This window comes from Oncorhynchus mykiss, chromosome 6 (assembly GCF_057628025.1).
Source record: "Oncorhynchus mykiss isolate SJ-2025 chromosome 6, ASM5762802v1, whole genome shotgun sequence".
NCBI classification, from domain to species: domain Eukaryota; kingdom Metazoa; phylum Chordata; class Actinopteri; order Salmoniformes; family Salmonidae; genus Oncorhynchus; species Oncorhynchus mykiss.
Genome location: NC_143027.1, coordinates 49037381 through 49062394, shown reverse-complemented (window position 1 = coordinate 49062394; position 25014 = coordinate 49037381). Strand labels below are relative to the sequence as shown.

The 25014-nt window shown below is 42.1% G+C and overlaps 2 long non-coding RNA genes across 2 annotated transcripts in view; one reads left to right on the top strand and one right to left on the bottom strand.

The window, feature by feature from the left end:
- LOC149982894 (uncharacterized) overlaps positions 1 to 8934 on the top strand; it is a 136497-nt gene extending 127563 nt beyond the window's left edge. Inside the window, exon 3 of the long non-coding RNA XR_016496721.1 lies at positions 8901 to 8934. This is a non-coding gene — a long non-coding RNA (uncharacterized LOC149982894). The remainder of the gene's footprint in view (positions 1 to 8900) is intronic.
- On the bottom strand, positions 1489 to 24865 carry LOC149982893 (uncharacterized). Its single transcript, XR_016496722.1, has 3 exons — positions 24727 to 24865; positions 24297 to 24358; positions 1489 to 1617 (listed from the first exon to the last, which is right to left on the bottom strand). It is a non-coding gene; the product is annotated as an uncharacterized LOC149982893 (long non-coding RNA).
- Positions 24866 to 25014: the final 149 nt, after the last annotated feature.

Here is a 25014-nt window from a genome sequence, read left to right as displayed (position 1 = left end):
GCAGCTGTTTATCGTTGTCTCTGATTGGGGACCATATTTAGGTAGCCATATTCCTTGGATAGTTTGTGGGTTGTTATTCTATGTTTAGTTGCCTGTTCGCACTAGTCATATTGCTCCACGGTTTGTTTTGTTATTTGGTATAGTTCAGTGTTGCATTTGTTTAATAAATTAGAATGTACGCTTATCACGCTGCGGCTTGGTCTCCTCCTTATGACGACCGTGACAGAATAACCCACCAAACCAGGACCAAGTAGCGTGAAAAGGAGGAACAGCGCTTAATGGGGAAATGGACCTGGGAGGAGATATTAGATGGAGCAGGACCCTGGACATAGCTGGGGGAGTATCGCTGTCCGAAGGAGGAGTTAGAGGCAGCGAAAGCAGAACGGCGATACTACGAGGATACAGTGCCTTGCGAAAGTATTCGGCCCCCTTGAACTTTGCGACCTTTTGCCACATTTCAGGCTTCAAACATAAAGATATAAAACTGTATTTTTTTGTGAAGAATCAACAACAAGTGGGACACAATCATGAAGTGGAACGACATTTATTGGATATTTCAAACTTTTTTAACAAATCAAAAACTGAAAAATTGGGCATGCAAAATTATTCAGCCCCCTTAAGTTAATACTTTGTAGCGCCACTTTTGGCTGCGATTACAGCTGTAAGTCGCTTGGGGTATTTCTCTATCAGTTTTGCACATCAAGAGACTGAATTTTTTTCCAATTCCTCCTTGCAAAACAGCTCGAGCTCAGTGAGGTTGGATGGAGAGCATTTGTGAACAGCAGGTACATGGCTAGCACGGAAGCCCGAGAGGCAGCCTCAATATTTTTTTAAGGAGGGCACACGAGGAGATTACATGAGTCAGGTCGGAGACCTGAGCCTACTCCTCGTGCTTACTGTGGGGAGCGTGTTTCTGGTCAGGCACCGTGTTATGCGGTAGAGCATGTGTCTGGAGCGTGTCTCCAGTGTCTGTCTGGAGCGTGTCTCCAGTGCGCTATTCTAGCCCGGTGTGCCATATTCAAATCAAATTCAAATCAAATCAAATGTATTTATATAGCCCTTCGTACATCAGCTGATATCTCAAAGTGCTGTACAGAAACCCAGCCTAAAACACCAAACAGCAAGCAATCAAATCAAATCAAATGTATTTATATAGCCCTTCGTACATCAGCTGATATCTCAAAGTGCTGTACAGAAACGCAGCCTAAAACCCCAAACAGCAAGCAATGCAGGTGTAGAAGCACGGTGGCTAGGAAAAACTCCCTAGAAAGGCCAAAACCTAGGAAGAAACCTAGAGAGGAACCAGGCTATGTGGGGTGGCCAGTCCTCTTCTGGCTGTGCCGGGTGGAGATTATAACAGAACATGGCCAAGATGTTCAAATGTTCATAAATGACCAGCATGGTTGAATAATAATAAGGCAGAACAGTTGAAACTGGAGCAGCAGCACGGTCAGGTGGACTGGGGACAGCAAGGAGTCATCATGTCAGGTAGTCCTGGGGCATGGTCCTAGGGCTCCGGTCAGTTGAAACTGGAGCGGCAGCACGGCCAGGTGGACTGGGGACAGCAAGGAGTCATCATGTCAGGTAGTCCTGGGGCATGGTCCTAGGGCTCAGGTCCTCCGAGAGAGAGAAAGAAAGAGAGAAGGAGAGAATTAGAGAATGCACACTTAGATTCACACAGGACACCGAATAGGACAGGAGAAGTACTCCAGATATAACAAACTGACCCTAGCCCCCCCGACACATAAACTACTGCAGCATAAATACTGGAGGCTGAGACAGGAGGGGTCAGGAGACACTGTGGCCCCATCCGAGGACACCCCCGGACAGGGCCAAACAGGAAGGATAATAACCCCACCCACTTTGCCAAAGCACAGCCCCCACACCACTAGAGGGATATCTTCAACCACCAACTTACCATCCTGAGACAAGGCTAAGTATGGCCCACAAAGACCTCCGCCACGGCACAACCCAAGGGGGGGGGGGGGGGGGGGGGGGCCAACCCAGACAGGATGACCACATCAGTGAATCAACCCACTCAGGTGACGCACCCCTTCCAGGGACGGCATGAGAGAGCCCCAGTAAGCCAGTTACTCAGCCCCTGTAATAGGGTTAGAGGCAGAGAATCCCAGTGGAAAGAGGGGAACCGGCCAGGCAGAGACAGCAAGGGCGGTTCGTTGCTCCAGAGCCTTTCCGTTCACCTTCCCACTCCTGGGCCAGACTACACTCAATCATATGACCCACTGAAGAGATGAGTCTTCAGTAAAGACTTAAAGGTTGAGACAGAGTTTGCGTCTCTGACATGGGTAGGAAGACCGTTCCATAAAAATGGAGCTCTATAGGAGAAAGCCCTGCCTCCAGCTGTTTGCTTAGAAATTCTAGGGACAATTAGGAGGCCTGCGTCTTGTGACCATAGCGTACGTGTAGGTACAGTGCCTTGCGAAAGTATTCGGCCCCCTTGAACTTTGCGACCTTTTGCCACATTTCAGGCTTCAAACATAAAGATATAAAACTGTATTTTTTTGTGAAGAATCAACAACAAGTGGGACACAATCATGAAGTGGAACGACATTTATTGGATATTTCAAACTTTTTTAACAAATCAAAAACTGAAAAATTGGGCGTGCAAAATTATTCAGCCCCTTTACTTTCAGTGCAGCAAACTCTCTCCAGAAGTTCAGTGAGGATCTCTGAATGATCCAATGTTGACCTAAATGACTAATGATGATAAATACAATCCACCTGTGTGTAATCAAGTCTCCGTATAAATGCACCTGCACTGTGATAGTCTCAGAGGTCCGTTAAAAGCGCAGAGAGCATCATGAAGAACAAGGAACACACCAGGCAGGTCCGAGATACTGTTGTGAAGAAGTTTAAAGCCGGATTTGGATACAAAAAGATTTCCCAAGCTTTAAACATCCCAAGGAGCACTGTGCAAGCGATAATATTGAAATGGAAGGAGTATCAGACCACTGCAAATCTACCAAGACCTGGCCGTCCCTCTAAACTTTCAGCTCATACAAGGAGAAGACTGATCAGAGATGCAGCCAAGAGGCCCATGATCATTCTGGATGAACTGCAGAGATCTACAGCTGAGGTGGGAGACTCTGTCCATAGGACAACAATCAGTCAGTCGTATATTGCACAAATCTGGCCTTTATGGAAGAGTGGCAAGAAGAAAGCCATTTCTTAAAGATATCCATAAAAAGTGTCGTTTAAAGTTTGCCACAAGCCACCTGGGAGACACACCAAACATGTGGAAGAAGGTGCTCTGGTCAGATGAAACCAAAATTGAACTTTTTGGCAACAATGCAAAACGTTATGTTTGGCGTAAAAGCAACACAGCTGAACACACCATCCCCACTGTCAAACATGGTGGTGGCAGCATCATGGTTTGGGCCTGCTTTTCTTCAGCAGGGACATGGAAGATGGTTAAAATTGATGGGAAGATGGATGGAGCCAAATACAGGACCATTCTGGAAGAATGCAAAAGACCTGAGACTGGGACGGAGATTTGTCTTCCAACAAGACAATGATCCAAAACATAAAGTAAAATCTACAATGGAATGGTTCAAAAATAAACATATCCAGGTGTTAGAATGGCCAAGTCAATGTCCAGACCTGAATCCAATCGAGAATCTGTGGAAAGAACTGAAAACTGCTGTTCACAAATGCTCTCCATCCAACCTCACTGAGCTCGAGCTGTTTTGCAAGGAGGAATGGGGGAAAAAAATTCAGTCTCTCGATGTGCAAAACTGATAGAGACATACCCCAAGCGACTTACAGCTGTAATCGCAGCAAAAGGTGGCGCTACAAAGTATTAACTTAAGGGGGCTGAATAATTTTTTGATTTGTTAAAAAAGTTTGAAATATTCAATAAATGTCGTTCCACTTCATGATTGTGTCCCACTTGTTGTTGATTCTTCACAAAAAAATAGTTTTATATCTTTATGTTTGAAGCCTGAAATGTGGCAAAAGGTCGCAAAGTTCAAGGGGGCCGAATACTTTCGCAAGGCACTGTATGTACGGCAGGACCAAATCAGAGAGATAGGTAGGAGCAAGCCCATGTAATGCTTTGTAGGTTAGCAGTAAAACCTTGAAATCAGCCCTTGCTTTGACAGGAAGCCAGTGTAGAGAGGCTAGCACTGGAGTAATATGATCAAAATGTTTGGTTCTAGTCAGGATTCTAGCAGCCGTATTTAGCACTAACTGAAGTTTATTTAGTGCTTTATCCGGGTAGCCGGAAAGTAGAGCATTGCAGTAGTCTAACCTAGAAGTGACAAAAGCATGGATTAATTTTTCTGCATCATTTTTGGACAGAAAGTTTCTGATTTTTGCAATGTTACGTAGATGGAAAAAAGCTGTCCTTGAAATGGTCTTGATATGTTCTTCAAAAGAGAGATCAGGGTCCAGAGTAACGCCGAGGTCCTTCACAGTTTTATTTGAGTCGACTGTACAGCCAGTATTCCAGCTCCTCGCATTGGCCGGGCTAGAAGGGGCATCCAGCCAGGAAGGAGGGTGCCGGCTCAGCGCTCCTGGTCTGCACCTCTTTGGACCGAGATATCCTGCACGATATCCTGGTTGTGTCAGCTCTACACTCCAGACCTCCAGTGCGCCTCCACAGTCCAGTACGTCCTGTGCCTGCTCCCCGCACTCGCCCTGAGGTGTGTACCACCAGTGCCGACACTACGCACCAGGCTTCTAGTGCGCCTCCAGAGTCCAGTATGTCCTGTTCCTCCTCCCCGCACTCGCTCTGAGATGTGTGTCACCAGCTCGGTACCACCAGTGCCGGCACCACGCATTCGGCCTCCTGTGCGCCTCCAGGGTCCAGTACGCCCTGTTCCTGCTCCTCGCACTCGCCCTGAGGTGCGTGTCCCCAGCCCGGTACCACTAGTGCCGGCACCACGCACCAGGCCTACAGTGAGCCTCGGCAGTCCAGAGTGTCCGGCGACAATACCCAGTCCAGAGCGTCCGGCGACCGGAACCTCCAACGACGGGCCACAGTCCGGAACCTCCAACGACGGGCCACAGTCCGGAGCCTCCAACGACGGGCCACAGTCCGGAGCCTCCAACGACGGTCCCCAGCCTGGGGTCTCCACAACATCCTGGAATGATCCACGCAGCGAGGGTACCCAGCCCGGGGCCTACGGCGAGGATCCACAGTCCAAAGCCTCCGGCGATGATCCACGGGTCAGTGCTACAAGAGCGGACTCAGTGTAAAGAAGGGGGTCGGCATCCAGAACCAGAGCTGCCCACCCAGATCCTCCAACATAGATTTAGGTTTGCGGCCGGGAGTCCGCGTTCACCCCATTATGTCCACTCTAAACCCTTGTTCCAGGAGCCTCTTAGTGGGGTCTACATCTCTTCCCACAGTGCAAGAGCTTCCACTTCCAAAGCTCTTCATGCTAGCATGGCCAAACATACTCCCAGGACAGGATTACCTAATGGACATGCAGGGCACATGCCCTGGGGCCCCGATTCTTTTGGGTTGTGTTTCTTGCAGCCTCGTGGCAAAATGTGTAAAATAGCAGGAAATTAGCTTTAAAACTGCAACATTTTCTTTCAGCCTCATGGCAAAATGTAAACAATAGCATGAGAAGAGCTATAAAACAGCACAGTCATCCTCTCTGACCAATGGCAAAAAGTGTAGAAATACAGGAAATTAGCTTTAAGACGGCAACATTTCTATTAGCCTCATGACAAAATGTGTAAAATAGCATTGTAAAACCACACATGTTTTCTTCACAAATTGTGTTGAAATGCAAGTAGTTAGCTGTTTCACCACCCAAAATTATGTTTTCCCAAAACAAAAATCGGTTTTAGGTTGAGCCCCAGAATTTCAGATGGAGGTCGATGCCCGGGGGCCCTGCATGCGGTAGTCGGGCCCTTCATGCTCCTGCAGCCAACATAATCAGGGATGCCATGCCTTGAGCCATGCTGTTCGACTCCACGCGTAGCGACAGTCTGTTGGTGGCAGTGTCTACAATGTCGTTCATGACATCCTCGTTGCTGAAAACATTGCTCATACCTAACCAAATGTGACTGCAATACCCACCTCACATTGCAGGTCTTTCCTGATGTCAGTGAACAGGGTCATAGGGCGCTGGAGGGGGCTGTCAGTCCTCTCCGTAGAGGGGGACTCGTCAAATGTTAAATGTCCCAGGACCCCCTAGACAATGTCCTTAATGGTCTCTGGGTTTATGACCATTGGCCTCTGGGCAATTATTGTGAAGACATTTTTCTCATTGATTATCTCTGGCTGGATGGAAGGAATAGTCTCCAAGTCTTCCTGTGTGGCCTCCTGTAGTGAAGTAGAGAACAGAGAACAGCAAGAAGAATGCCAAAAGAAGTGGAAACCGAAGGCAGCGGCATGCTGCTAAGAAGACGGGAGTGACTGAGAAAAGTTTGGAGCAGACTGACATAAGGAATAGCTTCACCAGCAGCAGCTTCGTCATCGAGTTCGGCTCCTTTCCCTCTCACTGGATCTGACGGAGCACTGCCTGCTGTGGGAGGTCTGGACCTATTGCCGGGAGCAGTGGTCGTACGCTATCCTGCTTCTTGTGGGCCCGTGAAAGGCTCAACGAATTGTGTGAGGGGTGTGAATAGGCAGATTTCTCAATTCCCTTCTCTGGCCTTTGTATTGGGCAGTTCAATTGTGAGAAATGTCAGTCCCTGGAGTAAAAATGCTGTGTTATCCAGGAGCACGTGTACAGGACATCAATAAGCTACATCCAAACATGTTAAACCAGCATCAGGAAATTGAGTCTATCATAGGGATTCAATGACATTATGAAGGGCAGCTCAGAACAACTGAAGATGGATTCTTCTTCAGGCTAGGGTCTATTTTTCTCAATATCCACCTGACTGACGTGTCCAAAGTAAACTGCCTGCTGCTCAGGCCCTGAAGCCAGGATATGCATATAATTGGTACCATTGGAAAGGAAACACTCTGAAGTTTGTAGAGATGTTATAAATCATGTAGGAGAATATAACACAATAGATATGGTAGGAGAAAATCCAAAGAAAAACCAACCGGAAATTATTATTTGTTAAGAGCCAATACTCTTCCAATGGAACGTATAGGATTTTTTTTTTATCTAGCTCCCAGTATGCAATTCCTATGGCTTCCACTGGGTGTCAGTAGTCGTTGTTAAATGTTTCAGGCTTGTTTCTTCCCAAACAAGGAAGAATAATGAGTTTTGATACAGGGACTCAGACTTGGAAATCAGTGTGTGCACGTGTGACGAAGAAGACATACACTGCTAATATTGTTTTCCTATTGAACATACTTCTTTCCGTATGAAATATTATAGTTTAATTACATTTTAGGGTATCTGAGAATTAATTAGAAACATATTTTGAGGGATATAAAGAAGAGGAGCTAAATTAATTCTATACTCGCTTCAAGACTAGCAACACTGAAGAGTGCATGAGAGCATCAGCTGTTCCAGATGACTGTGTGATCACGCTCTCCGCAGCCAATGTGAGTAAGACTTTTAAACAGGTTAACCTTCACAAGGCCGCAGGGCCACACGGATTAGCAGCATGTGTACTCCAAGCATGCGCTGACCAAATGGCAAGTGTCTTCACTGACATTTTCAACCTGTCCCTGACTGAGTCTGTAATGCCAACATGTTTCAAGCAGCCCACCATAGTGTCTTTGCCAAGAACAACAACGTAACCTTGCCTAAATGACTACCGACCCGTAGCACTCACGGCTGTATCCATGAAGTACTTTGAAAGGCTGGTCATGGCACACATCAACCCCATTATCCCAGAAACCCTAGACCCGGTAATTTGCATACCACCCCAACAGATCCATATATGACGCAATTTCTATTGCACTCCACACTACCCTTTCCCACCTGGACAAAAGGAACACCTATGTGAGAATGCTATTCATTGACTACAGCTCAGCATTCAACACCATAGTGCCCTCAAAGCTCATCACTAAGCTAATGATCCTGGGACTAAACACCTCCCTCAGTAACTGGATCCTGGACTTCCTGTCGGACCGCCCTCAGGGGGTAAGGGTAGGTAACAACATCTGCCACGCTGATCCTCAACCGACAACAATGAGACGGCATGTAGGGGGGAGGTCTTAGACGTGGCCGTGTGGTGCCAGGTTAACCTCTTAGTGTGGAAATCCCATTAACGGGATCAAATTCGACAACATCCGGTGAAATCGGGGTGCGCCAAAATCAAAATACAAAATCGTAATATTAAACATTCATGAAAATACAAGTGTCCTACATAATTTAAAAGCCTAACTTCTTGTTAACCTCATGAAAGTCTGGGGGCAGTATTTCATTTTTGGATGAAAAACGTTCCCGTTTTAAACAAGATATTTTGTCACGAAAAGATGCTCGACTATGCATATAATTGACAGATTTGGAAAGAAAACACTCTGACGTTTCCAAAACTGCAAAGATATTGTCTGTGAGTGCCACAGAACTAATGCTACAGGCGAAACCAAGATGAAATTTCATACAGGAAGTGAGACAGATTTTTGAGGCGCTGTGTACCAATGTCTCCTTATATGGCTGTGAATGCGCAAGGAGAGAGCCTACACTTTCTGTCGTTTCCCCAAGGTGTTTGCAGCATTGTGACGTATTTGTAGGCACATCATTGGAAAATTGACCATAAGAGACTACATTTACCAGGTGTCCGCTGGGTGTCCTCCGTCAAAACTATTGCGCAATCTCCAGGTGCGCGCATTTTTCCATTTTGAAGAGAGGAGAAACCAAACTGCCAGGAGTGACTTATCATCGAATAGATATGTGAAAAACACCTTGAGGATTATTTCTAAACAACGTTTGCCATGTTTCTGTCGATATTATGGAGTTAATTTGGAAAAAAGTTTGCGTTGTTATGACTGAATTTTTGGGGTTTTTTCTCAGCCAAACGTGAAGAACAAAACGGACCGATTTCTCCCACACAAATAATATTTTTGGAAAAACGGAACATTTGCTATCTAACTGAGATTCTCCCTATTGAAAACATGTGAAGTTCTTCAAAGGTAAATTATTTTATTTGAATGCTTTTCTTGTTTTTGTGAAAATGTTGCATGCTGAATGCCAGACTTAAGGGTATGCTAGCTATCAATACCCTTACACAAATGTTTGTTTAGCTATGGTTCAAAAGCATATTTTGAAAATCTGAGATGACAATGTTGTTAACAAAAGGCTAAGCTTGAGAGCTAATATATTTATTTCATTTCATTTGCGATTTTCATGAATAGTTAACGTTGCGTTATGCTAATGAGCTTGCGGGGATAATTACACTCCTGGATACAGGTTTTTTTCGTAGCCAAACGTGACGAACAAAACGGAGCGATTTGTCCTACACAAATAATATTTTTGGAAAAACTGAACATTTGCTATCTAACTGAGAGTCTCCTCATTGAAAACATCCGAAGTTCTTCAAAGGTAAATTATTTTATTTGAATGCTTTTCTTGTTTTTGTGAAAATGTTGCACGCTGAATGCTACGCTAAATGCTACGCTAGGTATTAAAACTCTTACACAAATGCTTGTTTTGCTATGGTTGAAAAGCATATTTTGAAAATCTGAGATGACAGTGTTGTTAACAAAAGGCTAAGCTTGAGAGCTAGCATATTTATTTCATTTCATTTGCGATTTTCATGAATAGTTAACGTTGCGTTATGCGTCATCAGAATTTCCGAATACTGCCCCCGGCCCTCAAGAATATAACAACCTCTCCCTCAACGTGAACAAAACAAAGGAGATGATTGCAGACTACAGGAAAAGGAGGGCCGAGCACACCCCCATTCTCTTTGACGGGGCTGTAGTGGAGCAGGTTGAGAGTTTAAGTTCCTTGGTGTACACATCACCAACAAACTAACATGGTCCAAACACACTAAGACAGTCGTGAAGATGGCATGACAATTCCCCCTCAGGACACTGAAAAGATTTGGCATGGGTCCTCAGATCCTCTGTAGCCGCACCATTGAGAGCAACCTAACTGGTTGCATCACTGCCTGGTAAGGCAACTGCTCAGCCTCTGACCGCAAGGCACTACAGAGGTTAGTGCGAACGGCACATCACTGGGGCCAAGCTTCCTACCATCCACGACCTCTATACAAGGTGGTGTAAGAGGAAGGCCCTAAAAATTGTCAAAGACTCCAGCCACCCAAGTTATACACTGTTCTCTCTGCTACTGCACGGCAAGCGATACCGGAGAGCCAAGTCTAGATCCAAAAGGCTTCTTAATAGCTTCTACCCCCAAGCCATAAGACTCCTGAACAGCGAATTAAATGGCTACCCAGACTATTTGCATCCCCCCTTTTACATTGCTGGTACTCTCTGTTTATTATCTAAGCATAGTCACTTTAACTGGACTTACATGTACACTACAGGCCGAAAGTTTTAGAAAACCTACTCATTCAAGGGTTTTTCTTTATTTTTACTATTTTCTACATTGTCGAACAATAGTGAAGACATCAAAACTATGAAATAACACATATGCAATCATGTAGTAAGCAAAAAACTGTTAGACAAACCAAAATGTATTTTTATATTTGAGATTCTTTAAATAGCCACCCTTTGCCTTGATGACAGCTTTGCACACTCTTGGCATTCTCTCAATAAGCTACATGAAATGGAATGGAATGCATTTCAATTAACAGGTAAAAGGTTCATTTGTGGAATTTCTTTCTTTCCTAATGCGTTTGAGCCAATCAGCTGTGTTGTGACAAGGTAGGGGGGGTATACAGAAGATAGCCCTATTTGGTAAAAGACCAAGTCCTTATTATGGCAAGAACAGCTCAAATAAGCAAAGAGAAATTACAGTCCATTATTACTTTAAGTCATGAAGGTCAGTCAATATGGAACATTTCAGTCGCAAAAACCATCAAGCGCTAGGATGAAACTGTCTCTCATGAGGACCGCCACAGGAATGGAAGACCCAGAGTTACCTCTGCTGCAGAGGATAAGTTCATTAGAGTTGCCAGTCTTAGAAATTGCAGCCCAAATAAATGCTTCAGAAAGTTCAAGTAACAGACACATCTTACATCTCAAGTAACAGACACATCAACCGTTCAGAAGAAATTGTGTGAATCAGGCCTTGAAGGTCAAATTTCTGCAAAGAAACCACTACTGAAGGACACCAATAATAAGAAGAGACTTGTTTGGGCCCTGAAACACAAGCAATTCAACCGGTGGAAATTTGTCCTTTGGTCTTGAGTCCAAATTGGAGATTTTTAGTTACAACCGCAGTGTCTTTGTGAGAAGCGGTGTGGGTGAACGGATGATCTCTGCATGTGTATTTTCCACCGTGAAGCATGGAGGAGGAGGTGTTATGGTGTGGGGGTGTTTTGCTGGTGACACTGATTTATTTCAAATTCAAGACGCACTTAACCTGCATGGCTACCACAACATTCTGCAGTGATACGCCATCCCATCTGGTTTGGGCTTAGTCCCACTATCATTTGTTTTCCAACAGAACAATGACCCAACACATCTCCAGGCTGTGTAAGGGTTATTTTACCAAGAAGAAGAGTGATGGAGTGCTGCATCAGATGACTTGGCCCCACAATCCGCCGACCTCAACCCAATTGAGATGGTTTGGGAAGAGTCGGACCACAGAGTGAAGGAAAAGCAGCCAACAAGTGCTAAGCATATGTGGAAACTCCTACAAGACTGTTGGAAAAGCATTCCAGATGAAGCTGGTTGAGAGAATGCCAAGAACGTGCAAAGCTGTCATCAAGGCAAAGGGTGGCTATTTGAGGAATGGTTACTACATGATTCCACATGTGTTATTTCAAAGTTTTGATGTCTTCACTATTATTCTACAATGTTAGAAAATAGTGAAAATAAAGAAAAAAAACTTGAATGAGTAGCTGTTCTAAGACTTTTGACCGGTAGTGTACATATTACCTCAATTACCTCAACTAACCTGTGCCCCCGCACATTGACTCTGTACTAGTTATCAGGTATGTACAGTTGAAGTATGAAGTTTACATAAACTTAGGATGGAGTCATTAAAACTTGTTTTTCAACAACTCCACAAATTTCTTGTATAGCAAACTATAGCAAACTATAGTTTTGTTAGGTTAGGACACCTACTTTGCGCATGATACAAGTAATTTTTCCAACAATTGTTACAGACAGATTATTTTACTTATAATTCACTGTATCACAATTCCAGTGGGCCAGAAGTTTACATACACTAAGTTGACTGTGCCTTTAAACAGCTTGAAAAATTCCAGAAAATTATGTCATGGGTTTAGAAGCTTCTGATAGGCTAATTGACATTATTTGAGTAAATTGGAGATGTACCTGTGGATGTATTTCAAGGCCAACCTTCAAACTCAGTGCATCTTTGGATGACATCATGGGAAAATCAAAAGAAATCAGCCAAGACCTCAGAAAAAAAGTTTGTAGACCTGGTTCATCCTTGGGAGCAATTTCCAAATGCCTGAAGGTACCACGTTCATCTGTACAAACAATAGTACGCAAGTATAAACACCATGGGACCACGCAGCCATCATACCGCTCAGGAAGGAGATGCGTTCTGTCTCCTAGAGATGAACGTACTTTGGTGCGAAAAGTGCAAATCAATCCCAGAACAACAGCAAAGGACCTTGTGAAGATGCTGGAGGAAACAGGTACAAAAGTATCTATATACACAGTAAAACGAGTCCTATATCGACATCACCTGAAAGGCCACTCAGCAAGGAAGAAGCCACTGCTCCAAAACTGCCATAAAAATGCCAGACTACGGCTTGCAACTGCATATGGGGACAAAGATCATATGTTTTGGAGAAATGTCCTCTGGTCTGATGAACCAAAAATAGAACTGTTTGGCCATAATGACCATCATAATGTTTAGAGGAAAAAGGGGGAGGAAGCACGGGGTGGCAGCATCATGTTGTGGGGGTGCTTTGCTGCAGGAGGGACTGGAGAACAGAGAATAGAGTCTGAATGGAGTCACAAAATAGATGGCATCATGAGGTAGAAAAATGTGGCTATATTGAAGCAACATCTCAAGACATCAGTCAGGAAGTTGAAGCTTGGTTGCTTGATTGAAAATGGGTTTTCCAAATGAACAACGACCCCAAGCATACTTCCAAAGTTGTGGCAAAATGGCTTAAGGAAAACAAAGTCAAGGTATTGGAGTGTCCATCACAAAGCCCTGACCTCAATCCTGTAGAAAATTTGTGGGCAGAACTGAAAAAGCATGTGTGAGCAAGGAGGCCTACAAACCTGACTCAGTTACATCAGCTCTGTCAGGAAAATGGGCCAAAATTCACCCAACTTATTGTGGGAAGCTTGTGGAAGGCTACACGAAACGTTTAACCCAAGTTAAACAATGTAAAGGTAATGCTACCAAATACTAATTGAGTGTATGTGAACTTCTGACCCACTGGGAATGTGATGAAAGAAATAAAAGCTGAAATAAATAATTCTCTCTACTATTATTCTGACATTTCACATTCTTAAAATAAAGTGGTGATCCTAATTGAGCTAAGAGGGAATTTTTACTTGCCTGAAATGTCAGGAATTGTGAAAAACTGAGTTTAATGTATTTGGCTAAGGTGTATGTGAACTTCCGACTTCAACTGTAGGTAAGACCCAGATGCAGACAACGTTCAATTAACAATGGTTTAATAATCCAACAGGGGCAGGCAATAGACAGTTCAAGGCAGACAGGGGTCAATAATCAAATCAAATGTATTTATATAGCCCTTCTTACATCAACTGATATCTCAAAGTGCTGTACAGAAACCCAGCCTAAAACCCCAAACAGCAAGCAATGCAGGTGTAGAAGCACGTCCAGAGGTGGGGCAAAGGTACAGGTTGGCAGGCAGGCTCAGCGTCAGGCAGAGTGGTCAGACAGGCAGACTCAGAGTCAGGACAAGCAAGGGTCAGAACCAGGAGGGTGAGAAAAAGAGAAACTGGGAAAAGCAGTAGCTGAGACAAAAAACGCTGGTTGACCTGACAAACAAGACGAACTGGCAACAGACAAACAGAGAACACAGGTATAAATACACAGGGGATTGTGGGTAAGATGGGCGACACCTAGAGGTGGGTGGAGACAATCACAAAGACAGGTGAAACAGATCAGGGTGTGACACCGGTACCCCCTGTATATAGCCTCGCTACGTTATTTTACTGCTGCCCTTTAATTATTTGTTATTTACATTTTTTACTGAACAATTTTTTACCTCACTGATTTTTCTTAAAACTGCATTGTTGGTTAAGGGCCTGTAAGTAAGCATTTCACTGTGAGGTCTACAACTACACCTGTTGTATTCGGCGCATGTGACAAATACCATTTGATTTAATTTAATTGAGACAAAGATGAATGGAGCAAAGTACAGAGAAATCCTTGATTAAAACCAGCTCCAGGGCTCTCAAGAATCTCAGACTGGTGGCGAAGGTTCATCCTTCCAAAAAAGACAATGACCTTAAGCACACAGCCAAGACAACGCAGGAGTGGCTTTGGGACAAGTCTTTGAATGTCTTTGAGTGGCGCAGGCAGAACCCCTCCAACCTGACAGAGCTTGAGAGGATCTGCAGAGAAGAATGGGAGAAACTCCACAAATACTGGTGTGCCAAGCTTGTAGCATCATTCCCAAGAGGACTCGAGGCTGTAATCAATGCCAAATATGCTTCAACAAAGTACTGAGTAAAGACTCTGAATACTTATGTAAATGCAATATTTCAGTTTTTATTTTTGTCATTATGGGGTATTGTGTGTAGATTGATGAGGGGGGGAAAACTATTTAATACATTTTTGAATAAGGCTGTAACCTAACAAAATATGGAAAAAGTCAATAGGTCTGAATACTTTCCGAAGGCACTGTATATAAGCAATTTAACAACTCAGATGTACAAACTATGGCATATATGACGATAAGCGGTTAAGAGGCAAGCTGTAATTGCGATTAAGACATGAACGAGCTGAGTCGGATGTAGCATATATGCCACCTATTCGTTCAGCACTTTTGAAATGGACAGCGACTTAATTCAGAACATGGGTTGTTACAGCATTCTCCCTGTACACCAAGTCAGAACCGTAGGATAAATAATACAGGCACATAAGCAGACAATGAAAGCTCTTACAATATTCAATGATGACATTTCTCTAAAACAGGCTATAGGCTACATGTACACCACCAAGTCCAAACAGTAGGTTAAATTAATGGGGACACATAAACAGACAATGAACGTTCTTACAATGGGGGCACGTAACAGACAATGAAAGCTGGTACAATATTCAATAATGATATTTCTCTGAAATATGTATAGGATACATGTGCAACACTAAGTCAGAACAGTTGGAAGAGAGAATAAAGTAGACAGTTGCTGTCAAAAAGTGATAGATGAGTTTTTCCTGTGTCCTGTGTTTGACTTGTTATTGATATCCTGTCTGAATGTTCTCACAATATTTAGTGTGTGCTTATGTAACATGATAGTGCAGCTGTTTCTTTGAAGTAAAGCACGTTTGAAATAAAAAGTAATGGCCTGGTAATTAATGTGTTGTGTAGTGACCATGTTGAACTTAAAGAAAATGTGTTTGAATCAGTTTGTATTTTTATTGACCCCTTTTTCTCCCCAATTTCATGGTATCCAGTCTTGTCTCATAGCTGCAACTCCCGTACGGACTCGGGAGAGGCGAAGGTCAAGATCCATGCGTCCTCCAAAACACAACCCAACCAAGCCAAGCCGCACTGCCCACTTAACCCGGCCACACCAATGTGTCTGAGGAAACACCGTACACCTGGTGACCGTGTCAGCGTGCACTGTGCCCGGCCCGTCACTAGTGCACGATGGAACAAGGACATCCCTGCCGGCCAAACACTCCCCTAACCCGGACGACGCTAGGCCAATTTTGCACCGCCCCATGGGTCTTCTGGTCAAGGCCGGCTGCGACAGAGCCTGAACTCGAACCCAGAATCTCTAGTGGCACAGCTAACAGTGCCTTAGACCACTGCGCCATACAGTTGGGAATTTTTGTAGTGAATGGGGAGCCCTGAGTTTGAACTGTTTGAAATATTTGAAACAGTTGTGAATTTTTGTAGTGAACTTATGGAGCTGCTGTGTAATGAGCTTGTGACCCCTTGTAGAAGGAAAAAGTCATATCTGAGTAGGTCTGCCTGAGTGTAAGTAAGTGTTGGACTTGTCCTGTGAACACTATGAGTGACAAGAAACCTTAAGACAGATAAATCACGGAAACTACAGAATACATGTATCCTAGACCAATTCTAGGTGTATTGTGTCCTTCATGTCTGGGCAACAATGACAAAACCATCGATGCCATTCTTTGTGAAGCACCTGATTGTTTTAATGGTGAGATTGATATGAGTGAAAGACATATGAGTGAACCGTTGAATCATTCCAACCGGACGAAGATTTTCACACACAGCTGCCTCATCACTCCTTTTCAGCCAAAACCCGGGAGTTTTTCTCATGTGTTTCGCATTAGGGAATGGCTTAAGATAAGACTTGCTCTGTGTCAGATCTAACAGGCCCTGAGTGGAACATCCCTGGAACAAGTCTGCAGGAGAGATGATTTAAAAGTGATACGAATATCTTCAGTAGCATATAGTCCAGACTCCAAAGTGACAATTTTAGGTTGTTCTGAATTCAATAGTGCAAATGCCACCAAATCTGTTAGTTCGTATGTATTTTCAAACACCTGCACAGAGGTCAACTATTTTGTGCCTGTCTTTAGCTTCAAGTGGCGAGATTGGTTTAAGGTGCTTGATATGATGAAACAAGTGCAACAGTTTTTCCACCATAGTGAACATTTACGAAGATGGTCCCTTCTGTCCTCAAGACAAAACTTGGGCTTAATGGCAAGAAGGTTGATCTATCATCGAAAAGAAAACATAAGAAACCTGGAAGGCCATAGAGAGCCAGTGTGGAAGAGACAATGTCTGAGGCCCTCATAACTTGAAGACAGGGATTTGGAGACAGATGGGAGTGTCGGGTTACAATAGGAACCTGAAAAGGAGGAAAATGCAAATTCTTCTTTATCTCTAAGAAAATAATAATAGACAGTCTTTCCTACAAAAAATAATAATACATTTAAATATGTAGTGTAGTAATGTGTAGTATTGTGTGATAATAATATATGATTTATTTAAAGGTTTAGTCAAATCAAATCAAACTGTATTTGTCACGTGCTGAATACAACAGGTTCACCTTACAGTGAAATGCTTACTTACAAACCCTTAACCAACAATGCAGTTTTAAGAAAAATAAATGTTAAGTAAAAAAATATATATAAGTAAAAAAGGTAAAAAGAAGAAAAAGCAGTAAAGTAAAATAACAGTAGCGAGGCTATATACAGGGGATATCGGTACAGAGTCAATGTGCGGGGGCACAGCTGAGTCGAGGTAATTGAGGTAATATGTAAATGTTGGTAGATGTAAAGTGACTCAGTAATAAACATTGGTGTCATAGTTTCATATTTAATACTCTATAGTGAACTTTTTAATAATACTAACATGTATGCATTTACAGTGCATTTACAGTGGGGAGAACAAGTATTTGATACACTGCCGATTTTGCAGGTTTTCCTACTTACAAAGCATGTAGAGGTCTGTAATTTTTATCATAGGTACACTTCAACTGTGAGAGACGGAATCTAAAACAAAAATCCAGAAAATCACATTGTATGATTAAGTATTGTATGAAGTAATTAATTTGCATTTTATTGCATGACATAAGTATTTGATACATCAGAAAAGCAGAACTTAATATTTGGTACAGAAACCTTTGTTTGCAATTACAGAGATCATACGTTTTCTGTAGTTCTTGACCAGGTTTGCACACACTGCAGCAGGGATTTTGGCCCACTCCTCCATACAGACCTTCTCCAGATCCGTCAGGTTTTGGGGCTGTCGCTGGGCAATACGGACTTCAGCTCCCTCCAAAGATTTTCTATTGGGTTCAGGTCTGGAGACTGGCTAGGCCACTCCAGGACCTTGAGATGTTTCTTACGGAGCCACTCCTTAGTTGCCCTGGCTCTGTGTTTCGGGTCGTTGTCATGCTGGAAGACCCAGCCACGACCCATCTTCAATGCTCTTACTGAGGGAAGGAGGTTGTTGGCCAAGATCTCGTGATACATGGCCCCATCCATCCTCCCCTCAATACGGTGCAGTCGTCCTGTCCCCTTTGCAGAAAAGCATCCCCAAAGAAGGATGTTTCCACCTCCATGCTTCACGGTTGGGATGGTGTTCTTGGGGTTGTACTCATCCTTCTTCTTCCTCCAAATACGGTGAGTGGAGTTTAGACCAAAAAGCTCTATTTTTGTCTCATCAGACCACATGATCTTCTCCCATTCCTCCTCTGGATCATCCAGATGGTCATTGGCAAACTTCAGATGGGCCTGGACATGGGCTGGCTTGAGCAGGGGGACCTTGCGTGCGCTGCAGGATTTTAATCCATGACGGCATAGTGTATTACTAATGATTTTCTTTGAGACTGTGGTCCCAGCTCTCTTCAGGTCATTGACCAGGTCCTGCCGTGTAGTTCTGGGCTGATCCATCACCTTCCTCATGATCATTGATGCCCCACGAGGTGAGATCTTGCATGGAGCCCCAGACCGAGGGTGATTGACCATCATCTTGAACTTCTTCCATTTTCTAATAATTGCACCAACAGTTGTTGCCTTCTCAACAAGCTGCTTGCCTATTGTCCTGTAGCCCATCCCAGCCTTGTGCAGGTCTACAATTTTATCCCTGATGTCCTTACACAGCTCTCTGGTCTTGGCCATTGTGGAGAGGTTGGAGTTTGTTTGATTGAGTGTGTGGACAGGTGTCTTTTATACAAGTAACGAGTTAAAACAGGTGCAGTTAATGAGTGGAGAACAGGAGGGCTTCTTAAAGAAAAACTAACAGGTCTGTGAGAGCCGGAATTCTTACTGGTTGGTAGGTGATCAAATACTTATGCAATAAAATGCAAATTAATTACTTAAAAATCACACAATGTGATTTTCTGGATTTTTGTTTTAGACTCCGTCTCTCACAGTTGAAGTGTACCTATGATAAAAAAAATATATATACAGACCTCTACATGCTTTGTAAGTAGGAAAACCTGCAAAATCGGCAATGTGTCAAATACTTGTTCTCCCCACTGTATGTACTAAAGTTTTAGAAGAAAATGATGGGCTTGAAAGAAAATTGTACTTACCTTCAATGAATGAAATATCTCTTCCTCCAAGGGGGTGTGTGTGTGTGTGTGTGTGTGTGCGTGTGAGAGGCCGAGTGTCAGGTTACAAGCAGAGAGAGTCTGACTCCAAGGCCTTCTTTTCTAAGAAAAATACATTTCAAAAATAGTCTGTCCTACAATAAAAAATAATTATATAAAAATGTATTGGGTATTAAAGTGAAGTATTGTGTGATAATAATATGTGTGATTCATGTAAAGGTTTAGTAAAAAACTGTGTTATAGTTCAATATTGCATAGTAAACTTTTCTGTACTAAAGTTTTAAAAGAAAATAAAAGGTTTTAAAAGAAAATTGAATTTACATTCAATGATATCTCTGTCTCCCTTTGTCTGTCTCACCGATCTGTTTCTCTGTCTCTTTACACCAGTATCACGTCAGATATAGTTTAGATTTGTACATTTTTGAGTTTGCGTCTCAAAATGACTTTAAATACATCACAAAAGACTTAAATGTAACAAAACGCCTATTGTTTTATTGAGCTGTACACTGAGATTCTCAGTTGGTCAATATTCCCCTCCAGTGATTCCCCAAAATCTTGTCAACATGTGCTCCAAAAATGGATCAGATATCTTATACCACTCTATCTTATAGACATTAACCAACCAGGACCTATGGCTATAACTAGTCAAGCAAATGTGTCTGAGATACAATGAATAAGATCATACCCAACGTTAGCTAGCGAACCAGTAAGCTAACATTAGTTAACTAACAGTACACTTGAAATGACACCACTTTCTGTCAAAATTAGAAACGTGTAATATCTGAAAATGTAGCTAGCTAAACTATTTTACCAGTATACATCATGGTTGGACGTGTTTGATGCCATGCATGGTTGCCTTAGTTTGACAATGTAATCCAGACTGGTGTTTTCTCCATCTCCTTAGCTATCATACTCGAATTTCACTGATTTCAAAACTCAGTCCTCCAGAAAGTGGAGAGCATACATATAACATCAGCTAGCAAGCCAGCCAGGTAACGTTAGCTAGCTGACAGTACACTTTAACTTGACATTAGGTTTATGCAGTTTTACATTTTACACATTTTTAAAAAGCTGCATTTGACACAATTACTTAGACATACTGGCCAGCTCCAAAAGACAGACGCGTGCTACATACAGTGGTTCCTCCTTTAAAAGTTGTGTCATACTGCGGCACACCTTGAGTGCTGCCGCAACGTTCTGTGGCTCGTCGTTTAATTGTCAGGCACTTTTTCTGTTTCTGCAAGTTAGTGCTAGTTGACCACCAGAGGGCATCTTTGAGAAGAATTTGATAGTCTTCCATATTGGCATTACCAGAGACGGGGAGGGCACGCGAGAGACCGGTGTTCAATTCCACGACGGTGATGAATTAGTAGGCTGTCCTTGTAAATAAGAATTAGTTCTTAACTGATTCCATATGTGTTATTTCATAGTTGTGATGTCTTCACTATTATTCACTAGTAGTAAATAGTAAAAATATAGAAAAATCCTGGAATGAGTATGTGCGTCCTAACTTTTGACTGGTACTTGATTAATTCATTAGATTAATATTATGGTGTTTCTATTCCATGGAAAATGAAAAACCCTCTGGGTTTCTGTTAGGATGGAACAGAAAATATGGTGCTGTACAACATGACGCTCATAAATTCAGAGCGTTGTCAGATTGTCAGTTTGTAAATTCAGACCATTTTGCTCTCACTTTGTAGGGTTGATTTGAGTGTTTTGGCTAGCTTGCTAGCTACGTCCAGACACAAATGAGACCACTCTGACCATTTTACTCGCCCTAGCAGAGCTGGTTAGGCAGTTTTCGAGTTAACCAGAGCACTGTTGACTGTAACTGTGTTGCTAGAAACAATTTAATTAAGCTATTTTGCCAACGTTTACTGACACTGGCCATATTTAACGGGTGTTGAGCGCCCGTAAATTCATTATTCTGCACTCGGAGTAGATAGCCAGAGCGAATATACGAAAGCACCCAAATGTCCATTGAGAACGCTCAACGACTATACCATTTATGATGGGAATAATCAAGTCAATAAACTTTGGGTAATTAGATGTCAAGTTTGATGTATAACTACTAAAGTTAGGTAGATAGTTAACATACCGGTACATACTGCTGTAATGATATGCTACATGGTTCATAAGGACAGCGTTGTGAACTAATTGTCAGCCAACATAACGTGACAGGTAACTTATTTGAAAAGTCATGACTTTATTACATTGAGTGGCAAGCTACCGCGAGGACGCGCTCTATCAACTCTGCGGCTCGACCATGCTTTTGGTGCACAGTCGATAGTGCGCTGGACTTCAGGCAAGAAGGTTGAGGATTCAAAACCTGCTCAATGCTTGTTTCATTTGAAGTTGTGCACAAATATCAGTTAACTAATATCAGTTAATTATTTGGTTTATATTGCCCATTCATTGTCAGTTAGACACACAGTATAATCAGTGCTCTAACTCCCCCTTGGTCGTTAGGGCAAATCTGGTCTGTGATAGGACGTTTTTTTTCACACCTAGCTCGGCTATTAGACTATTCTTTAGTAAAGGTTGAATAGTCTATTGTTCAGCTATTGCCCCCCTCCCCAATTTGCAACAAATGGATGTCTTGTTGAGTGCAAAACTTTTTTATTTTCAATCAAAAAAAAATGTTCTGAAAGCAAAAACGAAGAAAAAAATGTTGCAGTCAAATATTTTGTAATAGAGCATTTATTATGCATTGTATTCCCCAAAAATACTTGGAGAACAAAAAAATCTATTTGAAAACAAAAATAACAATTTAATTTTGCTATCAACCACCCTCCATTTTGGCAATTTTTGAGTGTCAGTTTGGCTACAACCAATACTGTTCTTTCCGACACAAAGGAAGTCATGGCGGACACCTACGAAGAAGGACTGTGTGATGATGGCATTCTTCCGTCCAACTTTTACATAGCTCCTTCGATTCAGTGTCGGTTCATAACATTGTACTATATTACATACATACATACCATAGAATAATAAATCATGCAATTATTATTCTCAAGCTAACCAAATGATTTTAGCTACGAACGCCTGTACTCGCCATTTTCAGTTTAATTAATCTAACTTTCTTTAATGGCAACTCATAAGCAGGCCATGTCCTATTTGTTTCATAGTCAATATATAATCATATTTCATGACATTTCATGACAGTGTAACAGTTAGCTTTTGTTAAAGAAGTATGAAAGAACACAATATGTCTGTCAGGGAATGCTATTCTGATATGTCAGATGAAGAGGTAGACCAGAAAGTCAGCGCCATAAGGAAAGAATGCCCCATGCGGGCTTTAGAATGGTCAAAGGAAGTTTCAGAGCAATGGGCCATAGTGTACAATGGTGATGTCACGTCCTGACCATAGAAAGCTTTTATTTTCTATGGTAGAGTAGGTCAGGGTGTGACTGGGGGGTTGTTCTAGTTTATATTTTCTATGTTGGTGATTTGTATAATTCCCAATTAGAGGCAGTTGGTTATCGTTGTCTCTAATTGGGGATCATACTTAAGTAGATTTTTTTCCACCTGTGGGTGATGGGATATTGTTTATGTTTAGTTGCCTGTTAGCACTGCATTGTCGTCACGATTCGTTTCTTCCTTATTGTTTTGTATTTGCTTAAGTTTCACTTTATTAATTAAAAGTATGTGGAACTCTACGCCTTGATCCGATCACTATTGCGAACATTGTGACAGGCGAAGAGTCTTTGCAGCGTGTAGATGGTGAAGGTATCATTGCCAGAATGATCCAGCTTCGTTGCAACGAAAAATACTCTGTTCCTGCTCCCGTCTCTCATCCACATTGATACAAATCTTAAATTGGTAAGGAACTAAGATGTATAATGTCTCCATCAAATCTAAGAAGTTATTTTAACTTTTTTTATTCGTAGACAAATGTTCAATGATGTATGAAATTGGAGTTGTTCTTCATCAACTGATAATAAAGAAATAATGAAGCAGGTTAATAGGTAAAAATGTCACGTTTAATTCAACTGCTTTTTTTCAAGATACAACAGGTATTATTAGGTATATTATTTTGTATACATATTGCATATTTCCAATCACCTAATGAACAACCACAATACCAGTCTGGTGTTAAGCTTTCTGTGCTGTATCGATGTATCCTGAAAATGACATCTGCTACTTTAGATTGAATGGTCATATCTCAGTTATTGACTTCATATTAAAAAAAAAGCTATTTTACTTTCAGAGTGCGAGCTGATCAAGGGGTCGAAAATGTAGATATTGCCAGATGTTCACTGTCCGAGGAACAGGCCTTGGAAGCTTTATTGCTGGCAAGTGTCCACAACCAGAGGTAATTAAACTGTTCTGCTATTTTTCTCTCTTCCTCTCTGCCTGTCTTGTAGTACAGTTTGGAGGAAGAAGGATACCTTGACCTGTCGATTTTCTATCCACCTCTGTGTGGGATATGTGTTCCTACCTCGTCTGCGGGCAGATCTGCAGCATTTCAGAGAGTTGGAATAATCACCCTTTAAGTACAAAGGCGAACCTGACACCTCACCAGCTGTGGCATATCGGAATGCTCCAAACACCTGTGCACATTATTGTTTTTGTCTTAGCACTGCACCTTAGCACTACACACAAATACAGATAGAGATGTAGTAGTCCCAGAGTTAATGATCCAAGATCAGTTTTGCATTTCACCTCCTGATGATTATGATGACTGACCTGTTAGAATTTAAAAAATAAGGCTTAATCGTGCTCTCTCTATCCACCTGTCTCTCGTTTGCAGGTATGTTTTGACGTGAGAGAGGAAGCCAGTCCCATCATTGCCATCTCACCCATTCTTAACCTTTCTGATCTCCCCATCCCGGATCCGGGATCGTGAATACAGACTCAAGCTCATTACCATAACGCAACGTTAACTATTCATGAAAATCGCAAATGAAATGAAATAAATATGCTAGCTCTCAAGCTTAGCCTTTTGTTAACAACACTGTCATCTCAGATTTTCAAAATATGCTTCTCAACCATTGCAAAACAAGCATTTGTGTAACAGTATTGATGGCTAACGTAGCATTTAGCATTAGCATTCAGCTGGCAACATTTACACAAAAAAACAGAAAAGCATTCAAATAAAATCATTTACCTTTGAAGAACTTCAGATGTTTTCAATGAGGAGACTCTCAGATAGCAAATGTTCAGTTTTTCCTGAAAGATTATTTGTTTAGGACAAATCGCTCCGTTTTCTGCGTCACGTTTAGCTATGAAAAAACCCCTGTATCCAGGATTGTGTAAATCTATCAGCAAGCTCATTAGCATAACACAACGTTAACTATTTATGAAAATCGCAAATGAAATGAAATAAATATGCCATCTCTCAAGCTTAGCCTTTTGTAAACAACACTGTCATCTCAGATTTTCAAAATATGCTTCTCAACCATAGGAAAACAATCATTTGTGTAAAAGTAGCTAGCTAGCGTTAGCATTTCGCGTTAGCATTTAGCGTTAGCATTAGCGTTAGCATCCAGCACGCAACATTAACAAAAACATAAAAGCCTTCAAATAAAATCATTTACCTTTGAAGAACTTCTGATGTTTTCAATGAGGATACTCTCAGTTAGATAGCAGATGCTCAGTTTTTCCAAAAAGATTCCTTGTGTATTAGAAATAGCTCCGTTTTATACATCACATTTGGCTACCAAAAAAAATCCGAAAATTCAGTCCTCAAAACGCGAACTTTTTTCAAAATTAACTCCATAATATCGACTGAAAACATGGCAAACGTTGTTTAGAATCAATCATCAAGGTGTTTTTCACATATCTCTTCATTGATACATCGTTCTTGGACACATGCTTTCTCCCCT